Raw genomic sequence first — 27,618 nt, 5'->3', positions numbered from 1 at the left:
CAGCTGGGATGCCACGGAAGCCAAGGGAAGAGGGAGGGGAGGCAACTGGGCCAAGTGCGATGGGAACTGAACGCGTGCTTGGATGCAGCTAAAGAAAGGTCCCTGGTGCCATTAGAACAGTCTTTAAGGAAAAACGGCTTGTGGAGTGAATGGGGGATGAGGAAATCACAAAGTTGGACGTACTAAGAGGTGCGGGAACAAACAGAAAGAAGATGATGATTTCAGAGTGACGTGGAGGCCAAGGGGGAGGGTTATTCATAGAAGAAAGAGGCCAGCAAGTTCTGAAAATGACAGGAAGGAGATCCGGGGAGGGGAGGAGGTTGAAGAACTGTGAGGCTGGTGTGTTTCTAGTGGGGGCCTTTGAGGAAGCGAGAGGGGGGAGCCCCTGCATGGACGGAGGCTCTGGGACAGACTTGGAAAATTCAGGCAACTCCTCTGCGGTAGCAGGAGGTCGAGGATGCGCTGGGTGCAGACGCCAGTGGGTTTGTTGGTTTGGCAGTGGGAAGTCGCGAGGTTCCTGTTTGCTGGCTTCTGTTTTCTCTGTGAGGAAGTGGGCAAGGCCGTCTGCTGGGTGTGATCAAGGAGCTGTGGGGGTTAAGGATCTGAAGAAAGGGAAGACTGTTTGAAACAGTCATCAAGAACAGACGAAGAGAGTTACAGCCTGGTTACTGCGGGAGTCCAGAGGAGTGGGCTGAGGGGGGCTTCCCCGTAGTGGGCGGGCAGAGGGGTGAGCCTGTTCTCACAAGGCTGCCAGGGAGACACACACGGGTATCTACAACAGTGATGCAGGAAACGAGGCACGGGGCACTGCGGGAGGTTGTGAGAGGTAGATGTCTACTAGGGACCTACAGACAAGCCAGCACAGTTGGGTGAAGAGATGCTGGGAGCGGGCATCAGCAGAGAGGGCAGAGGTGAAAAGCCAGAGGCTGGGGAAATGCGGCTGCCCTGGGGAGCTGAAGGATATTCGTGGGTGGAGCAGAGTGTGAGCGTGTGGGGGATGCCGTAGACGTGAGTGGTTTGGAAGAGGCTTTGGATGGGAGAGGGCTGGGGGAGCCATCATCTTCTCAGATGCTGGCTCACAGATGCGGTCCCCGGACCAGCCCAGACCAGCAGCACCAGCACCACTCGGGACCTTGTCTGAGATGCAAATTCCTGGCTCTGCCCCAGACCTAACATGTCAGAGGTTCTGAGAATGGGGCCCAGTGAGCTATGTTTTACTGTGTACTCCAAGTCATGGCATGTGCGTGCAAAACTTGAGAACTCGTTTTAAGCAATGGGGAGGTTGATTCCGGTGTCCTTTTAGCTGGAGGACATGAGCAGAGGCAGGTTTGTGACGATCTGGCCACAGTGTGGAAAATGTAAGGTCCTGTTTGTAAATCCCAGCCAGGGACCTCAAGGGGACCAGTTCTTCATCCGGGTTACTGACCGTGGGGCGGGAGTTCCAGCCCAGGTCTCCCTGGTGACCAGAGCCACCTGCCCACTTGGAAGCGCCCCGGTGAGCTTACCGCTCCAGCGGCTCTCTGCTGCCCCCCTCTGTTCACAGGTCACACGCATGGTTCCCAGGCCTCAATCACCCAGTTTCAGCATCTCCCTGTCTCCTGCACCCTCATCTTTGCCAGATGGATGGGCTTGGCTCATGTCAATGTAGTGCATGAATTAGATGCTGTTATTTGAACGGATGGTTCTGGAGAGCCCGGGAAACAGTTACCTGAGATATCTCTGGGATAAGGTTTGCTGACTTTGAAATAAAGCGATACCTCATATTCCCCTGTGTTTCTGGGAAACACATTTGTGTGTTTTCTTAATATATCATGCTGATATCTCTCCAGAAAATCTCTTTCAGAAGACAGGATCAGACTTATTTCTGGGGTGAAAAAAAAAAGCAACCTATGTGAAGGTATTTCCCCAAGATCAATATGAGGACAAGAGCATTAGAGGACCTGGTGTGGGATAGGATGATTCCATCCAATTCCACCATCCATCCCTCCTTGTTTTTTTGTTTTTTTTTTAAAAGCATATTTATTTATTGGCCAAGTGGCATGTGGGGTCTTATTTTCCTGGCCAGGGATTGAATCTGCACCCCCTGCATTGGAAGCATAGAGTCTTAGCCACCAGACCGCCAGGGAAGTCGCTCTATCCCTCCTTACACTTAAGTTTTCTTGGTGAGTTGGCCAGTCTGCTCTTCATTTCATTTGAGCCGTAGAGAAAGATGATTTTCCTACAGGCACACAGTGGTTTGGCACAGCTGCTAAAAGATGATAAAATCATTCCAGAGAGAATGATATAGGCTGCGTCCCATTCAATGATAACCATTCAAAATAAATATGCATGCGTGTGTGTGTGTGTGTGTGTGTGTGTGTGTGTATGTTTGTGCTTAGTCAGTCGTGTCTGACTCTTTTACAACCCCATGGACTGTAACCCGCCAGGTTCCTCTCTCTATGGGATTTCCCCAGGCAAGAATACTGGAGTGGGCATTTCCTTCCTCCCCCAGGGAATCTTCCTGACTTACAGTGTTTCCTAAACATGCATGAGGCCACCCTCCCAGTTGTGATGTCCAGAAGAGTAAGTTGCATGGCATTTGGACTCAGCCAGATGGGTGTTGGAATCTTGGTCTCACCAGTCACCAAAAGCAATTTACCTTTGGTAAGTTACTTAACCTCTCTGGGTCTCCATTTTCTCTATTGTAAAATGGGTTGTTGTGAGCATTAGAAAGAACAACATAATCTAGGGTATTTAGTAGGTGACACCAATTATTAGTTTTTGTTGTCTGTTTGTTTCAACACAATATACATGTAGCTAAAAAACAATGTCTGATGAATGGATAAGAAAGCTGTGGTACATATACACAATGGAATACTACTCAGCTATTAAAAAGAACACATTTGAATCAGCTCTAATGAGGTGATGAAACTGGAGCCCATTATACAGGGTGAAGTAAGTCAGAAAGAAAAACACCAATACAGGAAATTAACACATATGTATTAAATTTAGAAAGATGGTAATGATGACCCTGTATTTGAGACAGCAAAAGAGACACAGATATAAAGAACAGACTTTTAGACTCTGTGGGAGAAGGTGAGGGTGGGATGATTTGAGAGAATAGCACTGAAACATGTACATTACCATATGTGAAATAGATTGCCAGTCCAGGTTTGATGCATGAAACAGGGCACTCAAAGCCGGTGCCCTGGGACAACCCAGAGGGATGGGATGGGGAGGGAAGTGGGTGGGGGTTCAGGATGGGGACACATGTGCTCCCATGGCTGATTCATGCTGATGTACGGCAAAACCACTACAAGATTGTCAAGCAAGTAGCCTCCAAATAAAATAAATTAAAAAAAAGAAACAATGTCTGAGAACTCTAAGAATGTCATGATTATGAATGTCAATGGCAGTACATTCTTTGGGTTAATGATAAATCACTGGAAACAGGATTGTAAGCAATAGAATCCCAGGAAGGCTGATAGAACAGCTCTAGAACATATATGACTGTGGTCAAGGTTGATGGTACAGCCTAGTCTCTTCAAACTTGTTTCACATCTCAACTTGCTTCTTACCTTCAATTAGTATGCAGATATCGATAGCTTATTATTTTTCTACTGAGACTGCCCACTAACAGCAGTCTGTGATAAGTATCAGGCCAGAAGTTCAGTGAGGAAAGGGTAGCTCAAGAACCTGGAGGAGGAAGAGGCCATTTGGATCCAGGATGCTCCAAACTATGCTAACACATAGATTACTTGACCGACTATGTCCAAGACAGTCTATTATAAGTTTTAAAGCTTCAGGAAGGAGATAGGACTGGAGCTGAGATGTGGAATTTGGGGGAGGGGATTCCACTAGCTGGTGAGAAGGGTGAGAATAATGGAGGGAAACAGCATGCAAGGGCTTCCCTGGCGGCCCAGTGGTAAAGAATGCACCTGCCAATGCAAGAGACGTGGGTTCAGTCCCGTAGTCGGGAAGATGCCCTGGAGAAGGAAATGGCAGCCCACTCCAGTATTCTTGCCTGGGAGGTCCCATGGACAGAGGAGCCTGGCACTCTTTGCATGGGGTTGCAAAGTAGTCAGAGACAACTTAGTGACAGAACAGCACCAGCATGCAAAGCCGTGGAAACGGAGATCAGAGGGCCCTGGACATAGGGACAAGGAGTGTACCTCTTTGGTCAGAGGAGAGTTGGAAGGAAAGTGTTGTTGGAGCAGCACACTGGGTTAGACTGAGAAAGTCTTTAGGGACACTAGAGAAATTTGGGAACCAGTGAGAATTTTCCAATAGGAAAATTATAAAATACAATGTGATGTCTTGGAAAGAGTAGTCAGCTGTCTGGGTCCCAGCTGGGAGAGTAGTAAGAAGGTGGATAGGCTTATTAGGAGGCTTTGGCACCATCTGTCTGAGTTGTGGAGGCTGTGTACAAATTCACATGGGGATGGGAGAATGGAGAGACAGCGGGCCCGAGGGAATCTCCAAGTCTTACGAGGGCCTGGGGAAGGGACAGAGTGAGGAAGTGATGGAGAAGACGTGGTGAGCTGCTCCCAAGATGGTCTCCCGTGGGCTCCAGGTCCTGGAGACCCCATCTTTGTGTAATCTCCTCCCCTCGAGTGAGGGCCTCTAACCCATAGAAAGTGGCACATGTGATGGGATGTTACTTCTGAGATTAGGTTATAAAGAGACCTGGGCTTCTGCCTTGCTTGCCCTCTTTGGCCCATTCTGACGGAAGACCACGGCCATCTCATGAGCTAGACCATAGATGGAGGTGGTGAAGACCTGGGGGCGGCCTCCCACCAACAGCCAGCCAGGAGCTGAGCCCTCCGTTCAACAGCCTTTGAGTAATTGAACTCTGCTGACAACCTTGTGAATACATGTGGAAGCGGATCCTTCCCCACTCAAGGAATCGGAGCCCAGAGGAGACCATGGTCCTGCCTGACACCCTGTGATTATAGCCTTGTGCCATGTAGCATGTCACCCCCAAAGAAAATAACGTACATTTATTATTTCACAGTTTTTGTGGCTCAGGCATCTCAGCCCTCTCTGCTTGGGGTCTCTCACAAGGTAGCAGTTGTATCAAGGCTTGACTGGAGAGGATCCACTTTGTTGTTCACTCATGTGGTTGCTGGCTGAACTCAGTTCCTCCTGGGTTATCGGGCTGAGGCCTTGGCTCTTTGCCTTATGGGTTTCTTGGAGGGCATCACCAACTCCATGCACGTGAGTTTGAGTAAGCTCCAGGAATTGGTGATGGTCAGGGAGGCCTGGCATGCTGTGCTTCATGGGGTCACAGAGAGTCGGACCTGACTGAGCGACTGAACTGAACTGAAGTGAGAGCATCTACAATACGGCGGATTGCTCTACCCGAGTGAGCAGGTGAGAGAACATTGGCAAGACAGAATTTAGTCTTGGGCCTTTGCTTTCACTATAGACTGTTCTCTAGAATGGATTAGACTCCTTTAGCCATAGGTCTGGCTCACTTTCAAGGGAGGAATTCACACAAGAGCATTAATACCAGGAGGTGAGGATCGCTAGGGACCCTGTCAGAAGCTGCCTACCACAGCGATAGTTGTTTATTATCACAGTTTTTGTGGTCTTCCCAAAGGGTTTTAAGCTCTCGGAGGGGCCTTGTGCTTTGTATGTAAGAGCTTAATAAATATTTATGGAATAACTGAGATGATGCTTGCAAAGACTCTTAAAGGTCTCTGAACAGTAATTTTCAACTTAGATGTTAAGGCATTGGTGGGCTTTTCAATGGGTCAACAGTGTAATAGGGATATAGTGAACTTCAAGGACAAAATTCTGACCCTGCATACAAAAACCTACTTCACTTCGGTGGGTTTAAGAACTCAGGGCTTTACATGTAAATCCATGGCTGATTCAAAGAATAAAAAAAAAATAAAATAAAAAAAAAAAAAAAAAAAAAAAGAACTCAGGGCTGAACTGGGTAGCCGTGCTGTCTCCAAAAGTGCCTGGATGAGGGGACGGGGTGCCCTCTCACTGAGCTGCGTGCCCTGGCCGGGACCGCATCAGTGGGGATGGAAGCGTGCCATTTGGGAAGATGCCTGCCTGCAGGGGATGCTGTTCTGTAGGTAGCACATAGGCCACACCCGTGGGTCTCTGAGGACATGTCAGCCTTCACAGCTCTTCTCCCGTCTGCTTTCACCTGTTCTCCTCCAACTGTACCCGCTGAAATGGACTTGAGGGAGGAGGGGGACAATGTCCCATCCACACCTGACTTCGGGGAGGATTAAATTCTGTTTGAGAAGGACTTTGAGAGTCAGGGAGAGAAGGAACTACACAAATGCAGACAAATTCCACCATCCTTATTAAACTGCCAAGAAAATTCTACACACACAGCCATACCACCCTCTCCCTGAGTGCTGGGTCTGACCTGACAATAGCAAACAAACAGCAAGCTGTGATCTGTTTTTAATTCCAAATGAAAATCCATCCCAAATAGAAGCAAGAAGGAGAAAAAGCAGCTCGGCAACAATGTGTGCTTTGGCTGAGGACCCCAGGAAGCCTTGCTTCTGTGAACCTCAGCCTCCTTCCCTCCCCAACTCACCGTGACTCTGAAAAGCTCAGCTCACACCCCTGGAATGGTGGTGTACTGAGGATAGGGATATTGACAATAGGGTTTAAGCTGCATAAATAACTGCAAATTGCTGTTTGGCCCAGCAACTGCCAGCCAAAAAAGAATAAAATAAATAAGAGAAGAGATGATCCTTGGAATATAAGTTGTGGGGAGGGGGAACCGGGAAGTAAGTCAGAGCTGGCAACCAGCTCTGGGTGTAACAGACACTTTGACAAGGTGATCACAGGCCACCCACAGTTGTTAGGCAGCTGTAAGAAGTTATTTTGACAGGACGTGTGGCATACTTCAAGCGGAGGAATCAAAGCCCCAGATGATCAGGGACACGTTGCCGGAAAGTTCTGGCTTAAAGAACAAGCTACTCTAATAATTTTCCAGTAGTCAGATATAGATATGAGAGTTGGACTATAAAGAAAGCTGAGCGCAGAAGAATTGATGCTTTTGAACTGTGGTGTTGGAGAAGACCCTTGAGAGCCGCCTGGACTGCAAGGAGATCCAACCAGTTCATCCTAAAGGAGATCAGTCCTGGGTGTTCATTGGAAGGGCTGATGCTGAAGCTGAAACTCCAATACTTAGGCCACCTCATGTGAAGAGCTGACTTATTTGAAAAGACCCTGATACTGGGAAAGATTGAGGGCAGGAGGAGGAGGGGACGAGAGAGGAGGAGATGGCTGGACGGCATCACCGACTCGATGGACATGGGTTTGGGTGGACTCCGGGAGTTGGTGATGGACAGGGAGGCCTGGCATACTGCGGTTCATGGGGCCGCAGAGAGTCGGACATGAGTGAGCGACTGAGCTGAACTGAACTGTAATGATTGAGGACCACACTAGCGGGGGCGTCGGGTCTCCCGTTTGTAACTTCCGTGTGCTTCCGTTGGTGGTGGCATGCAGAGCCGGGGGAAGGAATGACAGGAACGTGCTTATGGGGATGAGGGAGACGCCGCCCCTGCGGCCATTTTGTGCCCCTCAGCTCTTGGGCTTTCTCTTGGCACATTTTCTTTTTTTTTTCATTTATTTTTATTAGTTGGAGGCTAATTACTTTACAGTATTGTAGTGGTTTTTGTCATACATTGACATGAATCAGCCATGGAGTTACATGTATTCCCCATCCCGATACCCCCTCCCACCTCCCTCTCCACCCAATCCCTCTGGGTCTTCCCAGTGCACCAGGCCGGAGCACTTGTCTCATGCATCCAGCTTGGGCTGGTGATCTGTTTCACCCTTGATAATATACATGTTTCGATGCTGTTCTCTTGAAACATCCCACCCTTGCCTTCTCCCACAGAGTCCCAAAGTCTGTTCTGTATTTCTGTGTCTCTTTTTCTGTTTTGCATATAGGGTTATCGTTACCATCTTTTTAAATTCCATATATATGCGTTAGTATACTGTATTGGTCTTTATCTTTCTGACTTACTTCACTCTGTATAATGGGCTCCAGTTTCATCCATCTCATTAAAACTGATTCAAATGAATTCTTTTTAACGGCTGAGTAATATTCCATGGTGTATATGTACCACAGCTTCCTTATCCATTCGTCTGCTGATGGGCATCTAGGTTGCTTCCATGTCCTGGCTATTATAAACAGTGCTGCGATGAACATTGGGGTGCACGTGTCTCTTTCAGATCTGGTTTCCTCAGTGTGTATGCCCAGCAGTGGGATTGCTGGGTCATATGGCAGTTCTATCTCCAGTTTTTTAAGAAATCTCCACACTGTTCTCCATAGTGGCTGTACTAGTTTGCATTCCCACCAACAGTGTAAGAGAGTTCCCTTTTCTCCACACCCTCTCCAGCATTTATTGCTTGTAGACTTTTGGATAGCAGCCATCCTGACTGGCATGTAATGGTACCTCATTGTGGTTTTGATTTGCATTTCTTTGATAATGAGTGATGTTGAGCATCTTTTCATGTGTTTGTTAGCCATCTGTATGTCTTCTTTGGAGAAATGTCTGTTTAGTTCTTTGGCCCATTTTTTGACTGGGTCATTTATTTTTCTGGAATTGAGCTGCAGGAGTTGCTTGTATATTTTTGAGATTAATCCTTTGTCTGTTGCTTCGTTTGCTATTATTTTCTCCCAATCTGAGAGCTGTCTTTTCACCTTGCTTATAGTTTCTTTTGTTGTGCAAAAGCTTTTAAGTTTCATTAGGTCCCATTTGTTTATTTTTGCTTTTATTTCCAATATTCTGGGAGGTGGGTCATAGAGGATCCTGCTGTGATTTATGTTGGAGAGTGTTTTGCCTATGTTCTCCTCTAAGAATTTTATAGTTTCTGGTCTTACATTTAGATCTTTAATCCATTTTGAGTTTATTTTTGTGTACGGTGTTAGAAAGTGTTCTAGTTTCATTCTTTTACAAGTGGTTAGCAGTTTTCCCAGCACCACTTGTTAAAGAGGTTGTCTTTTTTCCATTGTATATCCTTGCCTCCTTTGTCAAAGATAAGGTATCCATAGGTTCGTGAATTTATCTCTGGGCTTTCTATTCTGTTCCATTGATCTATATTTCTGTCTTTGTCTCTTGGCACATTTTCAGTGGTTTCTCCAACACCCTTCCTCAAAGAACTCTGCCCGGGTTGGAAAGTTAGTTCCTCCTCAAAGAACTCTCTCCAGGATGCAGCCAAGGCAAGAAAGACTAGAGCAGCCACACGTGAGCCCCCTTGGGTCCGGAGTTCACGCCCTCCAGCCTCTGGTTTCTCTCCTAACAGACACTCACCTCTTGGTCTCACTTCCCCACTCATGCCGATGAGTCCTTTGCTTGAAACCAGTCTTTCCCTTTCCCAGTCTTCTTTTCAATCTCACCAACTCCAGAAAGGCATTTTTGTTAAGTTGTAGCAGAAGAGTTTTATTGTTTTGTGTATTTATTTGGCTGCAACAGGTCTTAATTTTGGCCTGTGGGATCTTTGATCACCGTTGCAATAGGTGAGATCTTTAGCTGTCTCAGGTGGGGTCTAGTTCCCTAATGGGGGATTGAACTTGGGTCCCCCGCATTGGGAGTGCAGAGTCTTAGGCAATGGACCACCAGGGAAGTCTCTGTAGCAGAAGAGTTTTAAGTGAGAAAAAATAAAGATTTCACTGGATAGAATGTTTGCTGAATAAAGGAGTGAAAACACAGTTGGCAGTTAGGGAATTTCAGACTCTGGTGTCCCTGCTGATCTTTGTGCCCAGAACTCTCCCCAGTCCCTGCCACAACCTTCTTCTGAGAGCCATTTATCCCTTCTCTTTCAAACATGTACAGAAGATGCAGTTTTCTTCCATGGTCACATGTGCTGCTCATAGATTATTGGTGTGGGAGTGGTCGTCTAAGTAAAACTGGGTTTAGCACCTAGCTTTTGCTGCCTAACAAATTGCATCAAAATATGATGTCTTAAAATAATACTTATTTTTGTTCAAGAGTCTGAGTGTTGACTTGACCTCTCTACTTTATGCTTCAGGTCTGCAGATTCCTGGGCTGGCTCTGTTCACTGCATATTCATTCTGCTGTCCAGGCTGAAGAAGCAGGACTACCCGGGGAAAGTATCTCTCACAGAAATGGCAGAAGTGTAAGATGGCAGGTAGAAACATATGATGATTTCCTCTTTGTGTGCTCCTGTCTCTCTGATCTTACTTGGGCCAGCTTATTTACCATTTTTCTACAATTTTCTTCCTTTGTGAGGCTGGATGGAAATTAGGGAGTAGGGCGAGAGGTTCTACCATGCCTCATCAAACAGAGGTATTTAGAAAAAGAGAGAAAAATTTACTTGCAAAGAGTGCAAGGAAGCTAGACATCAGAAGGACTGGCTGAAGTTATCAAAAACATAACTAGTATTTAAGGAAAAACTGCAAAATTATCAGTTACCAAGCTTACATTACTCCTGCTGTTGTTTAATTGCTCAGTCATATCTGACTCTTTGTGACCCCATGGACTGCAACACACCAGGCTTCCCTGTCCTTCACTATCTCCCAGAGCTTGCTCAAATTCATGTCCATCGAGTCGATGATGCCATACAACCATCTCATCCTCTGTCATCCCCTTCTCCTCCTGCTCTCAGTCTTTCCCAGCATCAGGTCTTTTCTAGTGAGTCGGCTATCCACATCAGGTGGCCAAAGTATTTGAGCTTCAGCTTTAGCAACAGTCTTTCTAATGAATATTTAGGACTGATTTCCTTTAGGATTGACTAGTTGGAACTCCTTGCAGTTCAAGGGACTCTCCAAAGTCTTCTCCAGCACCACAGTAAAAGCATCAGTTTTTAGGTGCTCAGCCTTCTTTATGGTCCAGCTCTCACATCCATACATTATAGTGAAAACAGCAACTTGCTCACATGATAATCATATCCATCTAGGACATGATACATCTTAGAATACCTGCTTAGCCAAAGTTGGGGATAAAATTGTTTTTGTTGCAGAGTCACAGGTTTACAGGAAATATGCAAGAACTTTTTCTTTGGGAGACTAGAAGCATGCAAGATGATCATGATGGCTTTAAATTATGTCTACAAATTCTTTGAAACTATCCCTTCAAAAGGTGGAACCTAATTCTTCTTCACGTAATAGTGGGCCAGACAATTAATTGCTTCTAAAGAAAGGGATATGGGAGACGAGATGGTGTGTAGCTTTGGAGATCAGGTCATTAAAGGCATTTCAGTTTCTACCTACTTGTTCTTGGGTCACTTTCCCTGGTGTGACCAGCTGTCATGTCATGGGGACACCCTATGGGAAGGTCCGTGTGGGTGAGTAACTGAGACCTTCTACCAGTACTAACTCCTCGAACCTGAGTGAGTCACCTTAAAGGCAGATCCTCCCACCTCACTTAAGCCTTCCGATGACTGCGGCCCTAGACAACGTTAACTGCAACCTCATGAGACACCTTGATGCAAAACCACTTATCTAATCCCTACTTGGACCTCTGACTCAAGAAACTATGTGAGATAATAAGTGTTTATTGCTTTAAGCTGCTAAATTTTGGGGTAATTTGTTATGCCCCTGAAGGAGGAAATGGCAACCCACTCCAGTATTCTTGCCTGGAGAATTCCGTGGACAGAGGAGCCTGGCAGGCTATAGCCTGTGGTGTCATAGATTCACACACAACTGAGTGACTAACTCATACACAATTTGTTATGCAGCCATAGAAAACTAATGCAGCAAGCCAATCTATTGTTTCTGGTTTATCACAGGGTGTAGAGTGTTGTGCTGGTGGTTCTTTTTGACTGTGTCATATAAATGCTCAGATATTGAAGAAAGACTGAGTGGCCTCATATGAGCAGTCAAAGCCTTCTTATGAGGTTATGCTTTGGAATACAATGCACCAATGTCTTCTGTAAGTTTTTAACTTACATTCCCACCAGCAATACATGAGACTGAAGTCTGGGAAGATTCCACATGCTGTGGAGCAGCTAAGCCCAGGTTCCACAACTACTGAGCCTGCTCCCTGGAGACCTTGAGCTGTAACTACTGAAGCCTGTGTGTCTGGAGTCTGTGGTCCACAAGGGAAGCCTTGGCGATGAGAAGCCTATGCACCACAGCAAAGAGTCGCAATTCACCACAACCAGAGAAAGCCTGCATGCAGCAGTGAAGACCCAGTGCAACCCAAATTAAAAAAAATAAATTAATTAATAAAAAAGATTTCAGTTAAAATATATGAGACTGAATGCATAAATGAAAACAGTGCACATATTTGTGTAGTAGCAATTCATTTACCCACTGTGACCTTTATAGGCAGCAGAAAACACTGGCCTGGCAATATAAGGCTTTGTGGTCAAGTAGGATGAAGATTGATGCTTATTGGCTCCGTTAGGACCAATTTAATCATCAGACATCATAGGCTGAGTGTCCATAGACTGGGAGCATTTCAAAGATCTGTACAAGTGTTTGAGAAGTGAAATAATTTATTTATCCAACCATTTGTTGATGTACATTTGTTTTGTTTCCAATCTCTTGTTAGAAATAAGGCTAGTATGTGTATAACTGATTCATGTTGCTGAAAACTAACACAGCATTTTAAATCCAGCGTACTTTAATAAAATCTTTTTGCAAAGAAAGAAGGCTAAAGTGAGTAACTGTGTACATATGTCATTTTGTCTCTGGGTACCAGTGCATCTGTAGGAGGAATGCCTAGATGAGAAAATGTTGGATCTGTAGTTTCATGAATTTGTGATTTTGATCTAATTGACCAAATCACTTGTTTTTTCTCAGTTTTACCAATAGAGAATGTTATCAAACTTTTAATTTTTTCCTGTTCAGATAAGTGGACCCTTTGTGTTTGAGGAATTCATAGCTTTGTCTGGGAAAATACTATCACTTACTTGGTGTATGCCTTATTAATACAAAATGAGTCTGAGAACAACTTTAGAAGAATAAAAATACTTATTTTTGAATATGTGTATGCGTTTCAAAAAGATTCCGAGGACACCTATGAACATATTTATAATAACACAGGGTAAAAACATACAGAGGTTGAAAAATTAGGTAAAGAGTAAAAGTGGGAATGGAATTCTTATAAAGATTTGGTTATGACACAAGTGTTGATGTCATTAGGTCCTATATATTTGCTGAGAGAGTATTATAAATTTGACTCTGAGTTCCCTGGAAGCCAAAATAGAGATGAAAATGTGGTTAGTCATAAGAGTCACAGTGAATATAATATTAATAATAAATCTGTAATTTTTAAACCCTTCTATTTTTGTGACACTTTATCCCAATTGATTTTAGGTAGATATATTCTTGTCTTCATTTTACAAATAAGAGCCCAAGGCACAGATAGTGAAGTAACTTACCCATGATTGTGTACCTATAAATAAGAGGTACCTGGTTTGGCATTTATACAGCATGTTCCAGAGTCTGCATTTTAAATTATTATGTAATTTTTAGTGACCTCTCAACTGAGCATGAGCCATTTAGGCAGTGGCTGTGATGAAAACATCTTAAATCCTCAGGCATTTATTATACATTTCCATTCTGTGAACTATTCATACCTAGGATATGATTTGATAGACCTGTTAAGTGCCAGAGCTGCATGAACCACATGACATTACCCCTCCCTTCTGGGGAGTGGTTTAGCTTAATCCTTAGATCTTGCTTCTTTCTTGTCTTTTTGCCTAACTTTTATACCTACTTAGGGCTTTGAAAGCCTAAGACGGTTGTCATCCTTGTCCTCTATTTTGTTCTACCCCCATTTATCCAGAAAGAGATTCCCAGAACAAACTGTGCTCGAGTCATATGTATTTTTTAGGTCTTTTTTAGGATTACAGGAGTTCAAAGCACTGGTCTAAGGCCAGTCTTCCAATTTGCCAATTAAAGGAACTTTCTGAACATGTTTGTGGTTGACCACTGCATCGAACTGTCCCAGGAAAGACGACAGAAAAACATTTTATGTATTTTACAGTTGCCAAAAATTGGTATATAAGAATATAGACTTTCGTGTCTTATTAAATCTATTCAAAACTCAGTCAAAAAGACCTAGGCAATATAATGAATAGACATTTTATACAGAAGAAGAATTGCCAAATAGGTAGGCACAGTGAAACCACGATCATTCTCTCTTTGAAAATTCTACCATGACCACAATATGTCTTTTTATTAGCTTTATACACACTGTGTGACTTTTAGAATATTCCATAATCAGTATTTTCTCCTTCAGTTCCCTTAGAAAATAGGAATATTCAAATTGTGGCTCCATAGACATCTACGAAGAAAAATCACAGTGTCTAAGATGCTACCTGGGGGAAAAGCATCTTCACATTTTCTTCAGGAACAGAAACACTATGATGTTTCTGGCATGTTCACATGACAGATATGGTCACTAAGATGTCAACAAATCAGCTTTTGATATTCAAACTGTTAGGGGTCACCTCTTCAGATCTGTTTTCCAGAGGAAATAATGACTATACCACTTTCCTTTCAGTTTTCAAATACTTTCATTGGTGGTGGCGTAGGAAGCTTGGGAGATATCTTACAGGAACTGGGTATTTTTATCCTGAGAGTCACATTGCGGGTTCCTCCTCCACACAGTACAAATCTGCTGCTCTGTGTTAGACATTAAGATATTATCTCTAAGCTCTAAACTTGTCCTTTGCCTTGTGATCCTGAGGCTGGGACTCTGCAAAACACATGTGACTTTATAAACTGATTACGTGTAGGTTCTGCCAGTAGGGAGCACTAGAGGGAGATGGCAAGATCCTTCCTGTTCTGGTTTTGCTTCTTGTTCCTGTGACTGTAACCGTAGCTGTTACAGAGAGGAAGCCAATTCTGACTCCATGTTGGAAACTGTTTCTTTGACTTGCTTTTCTTTGCTTTTGTTATTATAATCATAAATAATAGCCTGCCTCAGAGGACACTGCCGGTCTGAGTAAAGTGAGTGAAGTCGCTCAGTCGTGCCCCACTCTTGGCGACCCCATGGACTGTAGCTTACCAGGCTCCTCCATCCATGGGATTCTCCAGGCAAGAGTACTGGAGTGAGTTGCCATTTCCTTCTCCAGGGGATCTTCCCAACTCAGGGATTGAACCCAGGTCTCCTGCATTGTAGGCAGACGCTTTACCATCTGAGCCACCAGGGAAGTCCCGTCTGCCTAACTGTGAACTAAAGTGCCTTTGTTCAGCTTATAGAGAGACAATCTGACCCTGCCCACCTGAGAATGTCTACAACAAAAATAAGAGGTTAACACACCCCTTCCAAAGATTGGGAGTTCCCAGAGATGCTTTGGAAGACTGAAGACCCTTTACTTCCCCATCACTTCTCCCTCTCTCTTGTCTTTTGACTTTAGATCCTCATTGTGTTTCTCTCTCTGACTCTATAAAAGAACCTGGCATGCAGACCCAGATAAGTTGGTTACTTTGAGACATTAGTCTGCCATCTTTTTGGTCAGCCGGCTTTCCAAATAAAGTCATATTCTTTGCCTCACCACCTCGTCTCTCGGATTCATTGGCCTGTTGTGTGGTGAGCAGAGCTAGCTTGGACTTGGTGACATAGCGATGCTTGTTCGCCCAGGAAGGGGGATTTCCTTCCTAGAGCAGCATAGGAATCTAGCTTGTTGTAAAATCTTTATGGCTCCCTCTTCAGAGATGCCAGCTCTTGTCGGCTGGAGCCACCTCCTCAGAAGTCTGGGTCCCAACCACCAGGACCCTCCTCTGGACTCAGGGTCACCAGGACCATGTGAGCAGTGCCTGCTCCTCAGCAGCCTGAGCTTCAGTTCCATAGAGCCCCCTTTTGAAGCCAGTCTTAATAATTTGAATTTTTAATAATTTCAATATTTTCTCTTTATTCCCTCAGTCCTAGGAGCAGTGGCTATTTCCTGATGTTGTTACCGCCAAAATAACCTTACAGTTCTTTCTATCCTTTTATTTAGTCAATTAACAAATAAATTAAAATTTCTGTTTGGATAACTGGTGTCATTTTTGCCTTTGGAGTGGATTCTGACTGATAATTTCTTGCCTCAGAGAAGTGTCTTATGAACACTTATATGACTTCAAATTCATGATGTAAAGATCAAATGGGGGTGCTGAGAAGTAATGCTTTTGACTTTGTAAGATCCATTCATAAGCAAGGAAAAGTTTACATTGATGATAACAATGACAAAATCCTTTGAGAAGTCTGTAGGACTACAGTGATCAGGATTGGATATATTGGGAAGAGGGTGAACACCTCAAGATAGGATAAGCTGTGTTGTCACTTCTTTAAGGAGTTTACCCTCTAGCAGCTCTACGGTCACTACTATGAGACTGACTAGTTACTTTATAAGCTCATGCTATAGCAAACTCTAAACTGGTGCATGTTATAGAAAGGTAAGAGCCAATCATTTTCAACAGCTGGAAAATTGCTGTTGTTGTAGGGTCTTCCCTGATAGCTCAGTTGGTAAAGAATCTGCCTGCAATGCAGGAGACCCTGGTTCAATTCCTGGGTCAGGAAGATCTGCTGGAGAAGGGATAGGCTACCCACTCCAGTATTCTTGGGTTTTCCTTATGGCTCAGCTGGTAAAGAATCTGCCTGCAATGCGGAAGACCTTGGTTCCATCCCTGGATTGGGAAGATCCCCTGGAGAAGGGAAAGGTTACCCATTCCAGAATTCTGGAGAATTCCATGGACTATACAGTCATGGAAATGGGTCGCAAAGAGTCAGACATGACTGAGTGACTTGCACTTTCACTTGTTTAGTTGCTAAGTCATGTCTGACTCTTGTGATCTCATGGACTGCAGCCCACCAGGTTCCTCTGTCCATGGGATTTCCCATGCAAAAATACTGGATGGAAAGTTTATTTGGAGGAGGGGGAGCTTTCCTGCTCCCCTGAAAATTGCCTAAAGGTGGTTACCTACCATGTCTATGTGCAAAAATTGGTCCTGATTTTATGAATTATTAAAGTTTGGGAGATTTTCATAGATTCTTACTTGTATTCATTTATTTTCATTAATTTTTTAGAAAACAACTATCAGTACAGAGCATTTAGAATAAAAAAGTACCATGATCTTTCTTCATAAGGCCAATTATCCCAATATCTGTTATGTGTCTTCTATTCTTGAACCATCTAAGAACCATGAGAGGCAAACATTGTTAGCCTCATTTTACAGATACATGAATTGACACTGAAAGACTTGTTCAAAGCAACCCAGCTATAGATGGACTGTTCACACCTATTTTCCTGGCACTGTGTCAGTTTGTGACTGTTTTCCAGAGATATTATTTGTAACATCCCTTTTCACTCACAAATATCTTGATTTGGATAACAAATTTTATGGTCACCTGATCCAACTAGTAAGTGAAAGAGCTAGAATTTGAGCTCAGTTAAGTCCTATGTGTTTCCACTGCCCTAGACCACCTCAGAATCTCCTAAACCAGATGGAACTTGTAGAATTTCATGGTACAAGAAGTCTGTATCACTGGGATTGGAGCAGATATTCCAGGCTTCAGTCTAAACTTTTTAGGAGGCTGTAGGCTACATCTTTTCTAGGCTATTATCTCCCCCAAACTATGCAAATAGCCTTAGAAGATACATCAGTTAACAGAAAACAAAACTCAGGCTGGCTTAAGTAGAAAAGGAGACTTATTGGCTCATGTAGTATAATTGGAAGTTCAGGGTTTGGTGAGTTTCACTATTGGTTGATCCAATCCCATGATATTATTGATATCAAAGACCTGACTTCAGTATTTTTTCTTCCCTCTTTCACTCTACTATCCAGTTCTCATTTTAGTCTATGACTGACTTGTGTGTGATTGTAAGGTGGCTGCCAGCAGTCATCAAGGTGACACGTTTCACTTTCACGTGTAGATAGAGGAGAGGTACCTCTTCCCCCTACCAGTGAACAAAAGCCTTGTTCTTTGCATTGTTTGGACTAAAGGGAACCAGTGAAGGTGAGTAGATGATATGCACTGGTTGGTTTCGGCTTTCCTGGTGGCTCAACAGTGAAGAACTAGCCTGCCAATGCAGGACATGCGGGCTTGATCCCTGGGTTACGAAGATTCCCCTGGAGGAGGAAATGGAAACTCACTCTAATGTTTTTGCCTGGGAAATCCCATGTCAGAGGAGCCTGGCATGCTGTAGTCCATAGGGTCTCAAAAGAGGTGGACATGACTTGGAGGCTAAACAACAGCAACAGCAATTGGCTTACAGTTGGTTTACTGATCTTTTCTAAACCAACTGTCATGTCAAGGCTTGATGTGGAGGTGGGATGGGAATGTTTTGATTTGAGTACTAATCAGAACTCACTCACCTCTGTGACTGGAGGTGAGATTTATGGTCCCCAGAGCCCATGAATGAGGATCCCACGCACCTGGAATGAGACAAGTGGATCCTGGTTAAGTTATCAGTGAATGTCCCCTGGCTACCCAGCACTCATGAACACCCTTCTTCCCAACCATCCTCTCAGAAACATCCACATTACCCCAGTAGAGACAACTCAAAGATTTGGTGCATTAGCTCCAAGTTCTGATTTTCTGGGTGATGTGGGGGTGATATCCACGTTGTCATATCCCTATAAAACTTCTTGTAGTCTAAGGACTTCTGGTAATACTATGTTATCCACGTACAACACAACCCATGGAAGAAAGAGTAGGATACTGGATTTTTAAAAATGCCATTTGGAAAACTAAAGAATGAGAAACAGCATGTAATAGTTACTAGTCAAATGATATAATTCCTGCTGGACAGAAATGGTGAGAACTGCATTCTAACAGTGAATTCTATGGAGAGTCATCTTGACTGCCCAAAGTCTTTTTGGAAAGCTATCCATTGTCCACTATTTTCCTTGGCTCCTTCTGATAAGCATGATATTGGGGTTAAGAGTAAAGGCTTTGGAGTTAGAATGCCTGGATTCTAATAACAAGCTTTTTTATTTTCTAGTTGGGCAAATTTCTTAACCTCTTTGTGCTTCAGTTCCCTCAGATATAAAATAGTCCTTGTCTTTTAGGATTAATAAGCATGTAAAGAGGGAATGAACCCATGCAAAATGCTTAGAACATTGCCTCACATACATAAAGTGCTCAAGAAATATAATGAGTCTTGGGAAGGATGATATTTCTAAGGGTTCCTTTGAAAATGGAGCTTCCTTGATTATTTAGTGGGCTTCTGGCCTAATTCCTTCTGGTCAGTTCCATAGTCAGATATCTGGCTAGTCAGAGTTCTAATTACCTTGAGCTTGAGAAGTATGCTTTTTGAGCCCAAGGTATTAGCTTATGTGGAACTGGGCATAATTTTCTGTCCTATTTTTGCAGAAACAAAAGTACCTTAGATCATCTCACTGCTGTGTATGACTACCTAGATCTTATTTATTTGCTTCTCTTGAACCGAACCTTCCACTAAGAGTACCCATTGGGAGCTGTGTCCATGCTGGATATTTGTCAAATAGAATGTCAGCCATCAGGCAGAGGTGGAAGGGAAGTCCCCAGTCACCAGTGCTCAACCGCTCTGCTCTGCTGAAGCTGGTGTTATCTTGACTGAGTATACAGTTGTGGGCCTTATACCATCTTCATCTTTTCTTACCCAGGTTGGCTTAGGCAATTCATGGAAGAATGCCTCACAGCATGTCAGCCCACAACAAAATGGGCATCTGTGCTATTCACAGTAGTATTCCTGGCATCATCCCTTTCTATTGCCATGACTCCACCTCCAGCACAAGTTTGAGCTTCTCTATAAGACTTTTCTTTTATAAAGGTCTATGGGGCGAAAATATGAAGACAGTCCTGTGGCTCAAATGGTAGAGAATTTTGCCTGCAATATGCAGACCCAGGTTCAATCCCTGGGTCAGGAAGATCCCCTGGAGAAGGGCATGGCAACCCACTCCAGTATTCTTGCCTGGAGAATTCCAAGGACAGAGGAACCTGGCAGACTTCAAGGGGTCTCAAAGAGCAACTAACACGTCTGAACAACTAACACTCTCACTTTCACTTTCATGGGGCAAAAATATGAAGACAGGCCTAGACATTTATAGAAAGGCTTTATTTTGTACACATTTTCATGTTTCACTCAGATAAACCATGAATTCTACTTTCTCCCATTTTCACATAAAACTACATACACCGTACTGTACATGTAAGACAAATTTGGAAAAGAGCCTCAAGCTGGCCTCTGAAATTGTGTAAGCAATTATCACATTTTTGTGCGCAAATGCAGTAATTATATGTGTAATTTGGCAGCTGGGTTTGAAAATTTGGCCTTAAATGGAACATAGACAGGAAAAATAAATGTTGGAAAATGCCAATATTTTATAAAGATTTTGAATCAAATAATGGTGAAATTATTGCAAGCCATCTTAATTTTTAATTATAATGATCATTACACAATATACAATAATTTTTTGAGGAAGAAAAGAACTATAGATCAATTGCCCATGGTTTTTGTCAGAAAAAAAATGCCTCAATTCTTAGGGAGGATAATTGTATTTTTCAGAGGTTATGGTACATATTTCAAAGGCTTTTTTTCTTATGAAGAAAAGATAGTGATTGCTTACTAGTTCAAGTTCTATGACATATTTTACTATAGAAGAAAAGGACTCTTTGTACTGATTACTTTAGAGGAAGAGTAGTATTAACTCTGTGCTTTATGTGAGCTAGTAATCTTAAATTAGATAAAGCTTTCTTTATGAGCATTTAAGTTTTGGAATATAAGATTATAGTCTAAATGAAGAGTAATTCAGATTTCTTTGATCTAGGTTTAAGTTGAAGTTTTATAGTAAGATCATAGTTTTTATATTGTCATTGGGACTGAATCTAGTGAACATGGCTTTTTCATGTGGTTATGAGCACTGGTGACTTGGGGAGGATGTAAGGCTGACCCTTCAGCAGTGTTGTCTTCTGTGATTAGTAGGGTAAAGGAGCGGTTAACTCCGCAGGCCATGAAGCCAGCCGACCTGTATTCCAGTCCTGGCTCCGCTGGTCTGTGAGCCCTGTGACCTTGACACAGTTACTTAATCCTTAGCCTCTCTTCACCTTAGCCTCCCCATGTGATAAAATGGGAATAATAGCATGCCCACCAAATAGAGTCATCTCAGGGACAGAAGGAGCTGATCACACCTGTAGAGTATCTGACACTGGTAAGCCCTCAAGCATGATGACCATTATTGTTTTGATCATCATTTGTGACTCTGTTGAACCCCAGGCGTGACTAAGTGAGGAGGATAACCAGCTCAGGCAATGTGAGGGCAAGAGACGGTTTGTGTATACAGAAAACTCCATGGGGAGTCCAGGTTCTCCAAGATGAGGCAACACCCCCACCAGCATGATAAAGATGGCGACAGTGCGGGCAGAGCTCAGCTACGGGAATTTATTTCTGTTCTGCGGCAGACTGTTGAGAGTCTTCCAGGATGGTGCTAAATTAGGGGATAAAGGAAGATGTAGACTTCAGAATCTTTCTCTTTCAAGGAATCTGAAGTCTATAGAGGGAATGAGATTAGTGCCTACATGACTATAATGACTAATGTAACATAGTCAGGGATGGGGGACATAAACAAGTGGCTCTGGGCATTAAAGAAAAAGACGGGGAGGTGGTGGAGGGTGAACTTGCAAGTAGATCTCCCCCCTTATTCTAAAATCATGCAAATCTTCTTAGGATAGGTAACTTTTGAGGCAGGCACTGAAGGAGACTCTGGTTAAGCAGATATAATAGGGCTGGAGATGAATCCAATGAAGAAAACACCACAAATGAGGCAGAGAGGAGGGAAGAAAGGAGCACCCAAGAGCATCTGGGACATCCAACATGGTGGGGATATTGAAAATAGAGTGTCATAGGAGGACTGGCAAGACTTAACGAGTATTTGAATATTATGGTGAGAAGTTTGGGCTTAATTTGGTATGCAAAATGCAGCTTTAGAAGAGAAAGGTTGTGAACAGACTTGATGTGCCTCAGAGAATCATTTCAAGGTCTTGTTAAAACATGTATTTCCAGGACTTCTTTGGCAGTCCAGTGGTTAACCCTCTGTGCTTCCAATGCAAGCGGTGCAGGTTTAATCCCTGGTTGGGGAACTAAGATCCCACACGTTACATGGGACAGCCAAAACAACAATAAGAACAAACAAACAAACAAAGTGCCCACATATTCCTGGCCCACAAATCCCAGAGATTCTGATTCCGTAGATCTGGGGTTAAGCTGCAGAATTTGCATTTCCAGTGATGTCACATGTCACACTGATGTGATGGGTTCACAGAACACTCTGAAGAGCCCTGACACAGGGCACATGGCCTTCCAAAATGTTTTGTTTGCAGGTCCTTATTAGTTTAAAAAAATCCAGTATCACTTTAGTTCAGTTTAGTTGCTCAGTCGTGTCTGACTCTTTGTGACCCCATGGACTGCAGCATGCCAGGCTTCCCTGTCTATTGCCAATTCCTGGAGTTTACTCAAACTCATGTCCATTGAATCGGTGATGCCATCCAACCATCTCATCCTCTGCCATCCCCTTCTCCTCCCACCTTCAATCTTTTTCAGCATCAGGGTCTTTTCCAGTGAGTCAGTTCTTCTCATCAGGTGGCCAAAGGATTGGAACTTCAGCTTCAGCATCAGTCCTTCCAATGAATATTCAGGACTGATTTCCTTTAGGAAGAACTCGTTGGATCTCCTTGCAGTCCAAGGGACTCTCAAGAGTCTTCTCCAACACCACAGTTCAAAAGCATCAGTTCTTCAGCGCTCAACTTTCTTTATGGTCCAACTCTCACATCCATACATGACCACTGGAAAAACCATAGCTTTGACTAGAGAGACCTTTGTTGACAAGTAATGTCTCTGTTTTTTAATATGCTGTCTAGGTTGGTCATAACTTTTCTTCCAAGGAGCAAGTGTCTTTTACTTTCATGGCTGCAGTCACCATCTGCAGTGATTTTGGAGCCCCCAAAAATAAAATCTGTCACTGTTTCCACTGTTTCCCCATCTATTTGCCATGAAGTGATGGGACTGGATGCCATGATCTTAGTTTTCTGAATGTTGACTTTTAAGCCAACTTTTCACTTTCCTCTTTCACTTTCATCAAGAGGCTCTTTAGTTCTTCTTCACTTTCTGCCATGAGGGTGGTGTCATCTGCATATCTGAGGTCATTGACATTTCTCCTGGCAATCTTGATTCCAGCTTGTGCTTTATCCAGCCCAGCATTTTGCATGACGTACTCTGCATGTAATTTAAATAAGCAAACTGACAATATACAGCTTTGACGTACTCCTTTCCCTATTTGGAACCAGGCTGTTGATCTATGTCCAGTTCTAATTGTTGCTTCCTGACCTGCATACAGATTTCTCAAGAGACAGGTCAGGTGGTCTGGTGTTCCCATCTCTTTCAGAATTTTCGAGAGTTTGTTGTGGTCCACACAGTCAAAGGCTCTGGCAAAGTCAATAAAGCAGAAATAGATGTTTTTCTGGAACTCTCTTGCTATTTTGATGATCCAACAGATGTTGGCAATTTGATCTCCTGACTGTAAGTACATTTATTTATTTTCAAGTTGTGGACAAAGTACTGTGTCAGTATTTGCTGTAAAGTCAACACCATTATAACCAGAAGAGACTGAGCTCATGGTGAAACAAACATGGTCTTATTTTTACTTTAATTACTTATGGTGCAAAAGTCTTTTTACTCTCACTGAAATTATTTTTGTATTTGAATGTGTTTCACGATTTTCTGAAACTTAAAAAAATGTATGATACTACCATTAAATATTTCTTAATTCATTTTTTCTAGTACTTTGTTGTAGCGGTTTTTGCAACTGAGGAATATTTCTCACAAAGACACATAAATCCAAATGAAAGAATTTCCTTTACTGGCCATTTTTAACTAAATTTCATTCACCAGTTATGGAAAGGCTTTCATTAAAATTTGGCTATAGATATCCATCTTCTCTGATGTCTGTCAGTTGTTATTGCAAAGCAATAAACAGGTTTTACCATTTTTCATTATTATCAAAATTCCACTGAAATTCTTTGTTCGGAATAGTTTTAAACTGGTTACAAAAGTCCTATTTCCAAGGTTTTAGAATATGCTGATATGAGATTTAAAAAAAAAAGATGATTTATTTATTGATTTTGTTTGTATCCAAACTACATAGCAAGGGACATCATATATATCCTTTTCCAAAGTGCTCTGTCTACTGACAGAGCCTGAGTTTCCAAGGAAAGGTAGTTCCTTCCTATTTTCTAATGAAACATTACTTCCACCTTGAAGGGACAGATTGTGTTATTAATGTTATTTTTATTGTCATTTAAAAAATACTTGATAGGTAGCATGCTATTGATAGCTTACTTGTCATCAGAGAAAAGGTTAACGAGTCTAGAACACTTGTCTTTCTGTAAATGAATGTTTTTAGCTTTCTTGAGCACTTTGCCATAAGCAAATCTGTGTTGTAGAAATATGTTCATGGTTACTCCCCATTTCAGTTTGTTCCCAAAGAATCAACCACATTTTAAAGATTAAAAAAAAAAAAAAAAAACCAACCACACTGATGACATTCTGTGGTACTTTGTGTAGATCTGGCTCCAACCCTTTCGCTGCACATGCTTGTCTGTGTAAAGCAGGGTGAATGAATGTCAGTATGAACTGTCTTAGTAATCTTAGACAAAATCTTTAAAATGGTTTGGTAAAATGCCTGGCCCCATTACTTAGACAGCTTTACCATTAAAGCAATAATTTACTGTTGAGGAGTATATTTTACCTTTGGCAGTTTGAAAGAATGAAGTTCTTCAAGTATTTTATTATTGAAATACAACTTAGCAAAAACTGCATGCTGAGAGTTGGTAAAATAGAAATAGGGATACTTTTGCCCTGTGCTCAGTCATGTCCCACTCTTTGGGACCCCAAAGATTGTAGCCATGTGTGGTTCCTCTGTCCATGGAATTCTCAAGGCAAGAATACTGGAGTGGGTTGCTGTTTCCTTCTCCAGAGAATCTTCCCAACCCAGGGATTGAACCCAAGTCTGCTGCATTGCAGACAGATTCTTTACCATTGAGCCTCCAGGGAAGCCCCGTCAGACTTTATAACACTGGGCAATTCGTCCCAATTCTTGATTTAAAAATAATTTCTGGGCTGCCGGCAGACTGAAGGTAGTGGTGGGGACATGGAGCCCCAAGGACCATGCTGGGTGAGCTAGGGCTGGAGGAAGTGCAGGGTAGGAGTTTGAGGGGTCAGGCCCTCTGAAGACTGTGGGGCGCTGGCTCTCAGGGCCCCTGGGGGTGTGGGGGGAAAATGAGCTCTACTCAACAGCTTTTGGGGTGTCACAGAGGAATCAGGAGATGACGAAGACCAAGGGGGCCAGTCAGATGCAGAGGATGCGGTGAACTCTGACTCTGGATTAACGGGATGATCCATCTGGTGACGGAGGTGCAGAAAAGCCAAGAAGGAAGCAGTGAGCCATCATCAAGGAGGATGAAGAGCTTCTCATGAATCTCAAAAGGCCAGCACCAGGTGACTCTTGAAGAGCCCAGAAGGCCCTGCTCCCCCTTTAGGATGGTGGCTCTGACAGGTGGGAGTCCAAGCCTCTGTCTACAACTGTGCTCACACAACAAAGGTTCTTGTGGGTGCAGGAGAGGCAGGGTATCCCAGCAGTGAGGGGTCCCAGCTGCCCACAGAGAAGCTCCTCAGAGAGGCCAAGGTCACAGAGGAGCCAGACTGACCTTCACTGAAATGTCTGAGTGGCTTGAGGCTGACTGAAAGAAGCAGGTTCCTGAGAAACAGAAGTGTCTGGGCCCACAGGTTACCTCCTGTTGAGTGACAGGGCCACTTGGTGGGGAGCCAGGCCCTAAAGAAGAGGACCTTGTCATAAAAGGACTCCATCCTGCTCCCACAGCTCCTGCATGGACTCCCGGTGCTGGCCCTGGACTCTCATCCCGCCTGCCCACTGCCCATGTTTCCTCGTCACTTTCATTGCGGAGGAGACCTTGGAGGAATGGATTCCCCGAGGGTGGCCCCCAAAGGTCCCTGTTGGAGAGTCTGCCCAGTGGCCCACCCTCCAGCCCTATCCCAGGACCCTGTTACAGACATGCCCCCTGCTCCTGCTCCAGCCTTCAAGATCCTCCAGGTGGCCTACGAGAAGTGCATTACAGGGCTCTGTCCACTCCCTCAGCCCTGGGCCCTGGCCCATCACCTCCCCAGCCCCTCTCAGGCTCTGAGCTCTGAACCATGCACCAGAAAACTGTCATCAAATGAAGCAATGCCTGGTCCTCAGAAGCCTCTTTCCTACTCTGACCTGGGGCTCTTGATGTCCCCTATGTCTTCTCTCTGTGGTTGCTGATCTTTGCTCAGCATTTTTCTGTATTTCTTTCTGCTTCCTTTCCCTTAGTTCCCTTTTGTTGAATAATATTATTCAACTAAGTTGAATAATAATTGTGAAAGTGGACACCCTTGAGGGAGGAGCCAAGATGGCGGAGGAGTAGGACGGGGAGACCACTTTCTCTCCTACAAATTCATCAAAAGAATAACTGAATGCAGAGCAAACCTCACAAAACAACTTCTGATCGCTAGCTGAGGTCATCAGGCGCCCAGAAAAGCAGACCATTGTCTTCGAAAGGAGGTAGGACAAAATATAAAAGATAAAAAGTGAGACAAGAGAGCTAAGGACGGAGACCCGTCCCGGGAAGGGAGTCTTAGGCGGCCTTGCTTGGGCTAGGGTCCGGGCCTGAGGGCCCTGAGGACAATCGGAGGGAACTTCTGTGAGGTGCCAACTTGAACTGTGGGAGACCAAAAGAGAGAAAATTAACCGGCCGGAACACACTGCCGGCCGTTCGCAGAACAAAGGGACGGAGAAAGTCCCAAGAAGAGGTCGCAGGCTGCGGACCCGCCCAGCCCCGCCGGAGGCAGGAGGCAGGGGGGAGGGGAAGGTCGCAGCGAGACACAGGGCGCAGGCACCCGACCGGCGCGGGCGGGGACTGGGGCTGGGGACACAGAGGGCGGAAGGCGCGCGCACCCGACTGGCGTCAGCGGAAACTGAGACTGGGTCCGCGGAAGGGAGTGGGTGCGCCACACCTGGGGATAGCGCGCCCACCAAGCCCCTCGCTGCCTGGACCGCTCTGACGGGGAAGGCACAGAGAGCAGGCGCAGCTTTTCCTTCCGCGCTTTTGTGTAACACCCGAGGGCTGGAACCTCGCGCAGCGCGGGGCGCGCTCCATATAGAACAACCGGGAGCCTGAGCAGCGCAGACGGAGAAAGCAGCGTCAGCCCCTCCCGGCAGCGCCAGCCCGCCCCCGCAGGGCCAGCCCCTCCCCGCAGCGTCAGCCCCGCCCCGCAGCGCCAGCCCATCCCCGCAGCGCCAGCCCCGCTCCGCAGCGCAACGGAACTAGCTAACTGAATAAGAGTCCACCTCCGCCCGCCTGTGTCAGGGCGGAAATGAGGCTCTGAAGAGACCGGCAAACAGAAGCCAAATAAACAAAGGGAACCGCTTCAGAAGGGACTGGTGCAACAGATTAAAATCCCTGTAGAAAACACCGACTTCACGGAAGGGCCCTGTAGTTATCGAGAAGTGTAAGCTGGAACGAGGAGCTATCTGAAACTGAGCCGAACCCACACTGACCGCAGCAGCTCCAGAGAAACTCCTAGATATATTTTTACTTTTTTTTTTTTTCTAAGTAAGGAAAAAAAAAAAAAATTTTTTTTCTTTTTATATATTTTTTAATTTTTTCTCTTTTATTTTCC

At 44.2% G+C, this 27,618-nt stretch overlaps 1 pseudogene; it reads left to right on the top strand.

Annotated features, from left to right (window-relative positions):
* The first annotated feature begins 457 nt into the window (after positions 1–457).
* LOC122675232 lies at positions 458–26,106 on the top strand (annotated as a pseudogene).
* The last annotated feature ends 1,512 nt before the right edge of the window (positions 26,107–27,618 follow it).

The sequence above is a fragment of the Cervus elaphus genome, chromosome 19 (genome assembly GCF_910594005.1).
Source record: "Cervus elaphus chromosome 19, mCerEla1.1, whole genome shotgun sequence".
In the NCBI taxonomy this organism is placed as follows: Eukaryota; Metazoa; Chordata; class Mammalia; order Artiodactyla; family Cervidae; genus Cervus; species Cervus elaphus.
The sequence above is the reverse complement of the archived record's forward strand: the minus strand, read 5'-3'. Positions and strand labels throughout refer to the sequence as shown.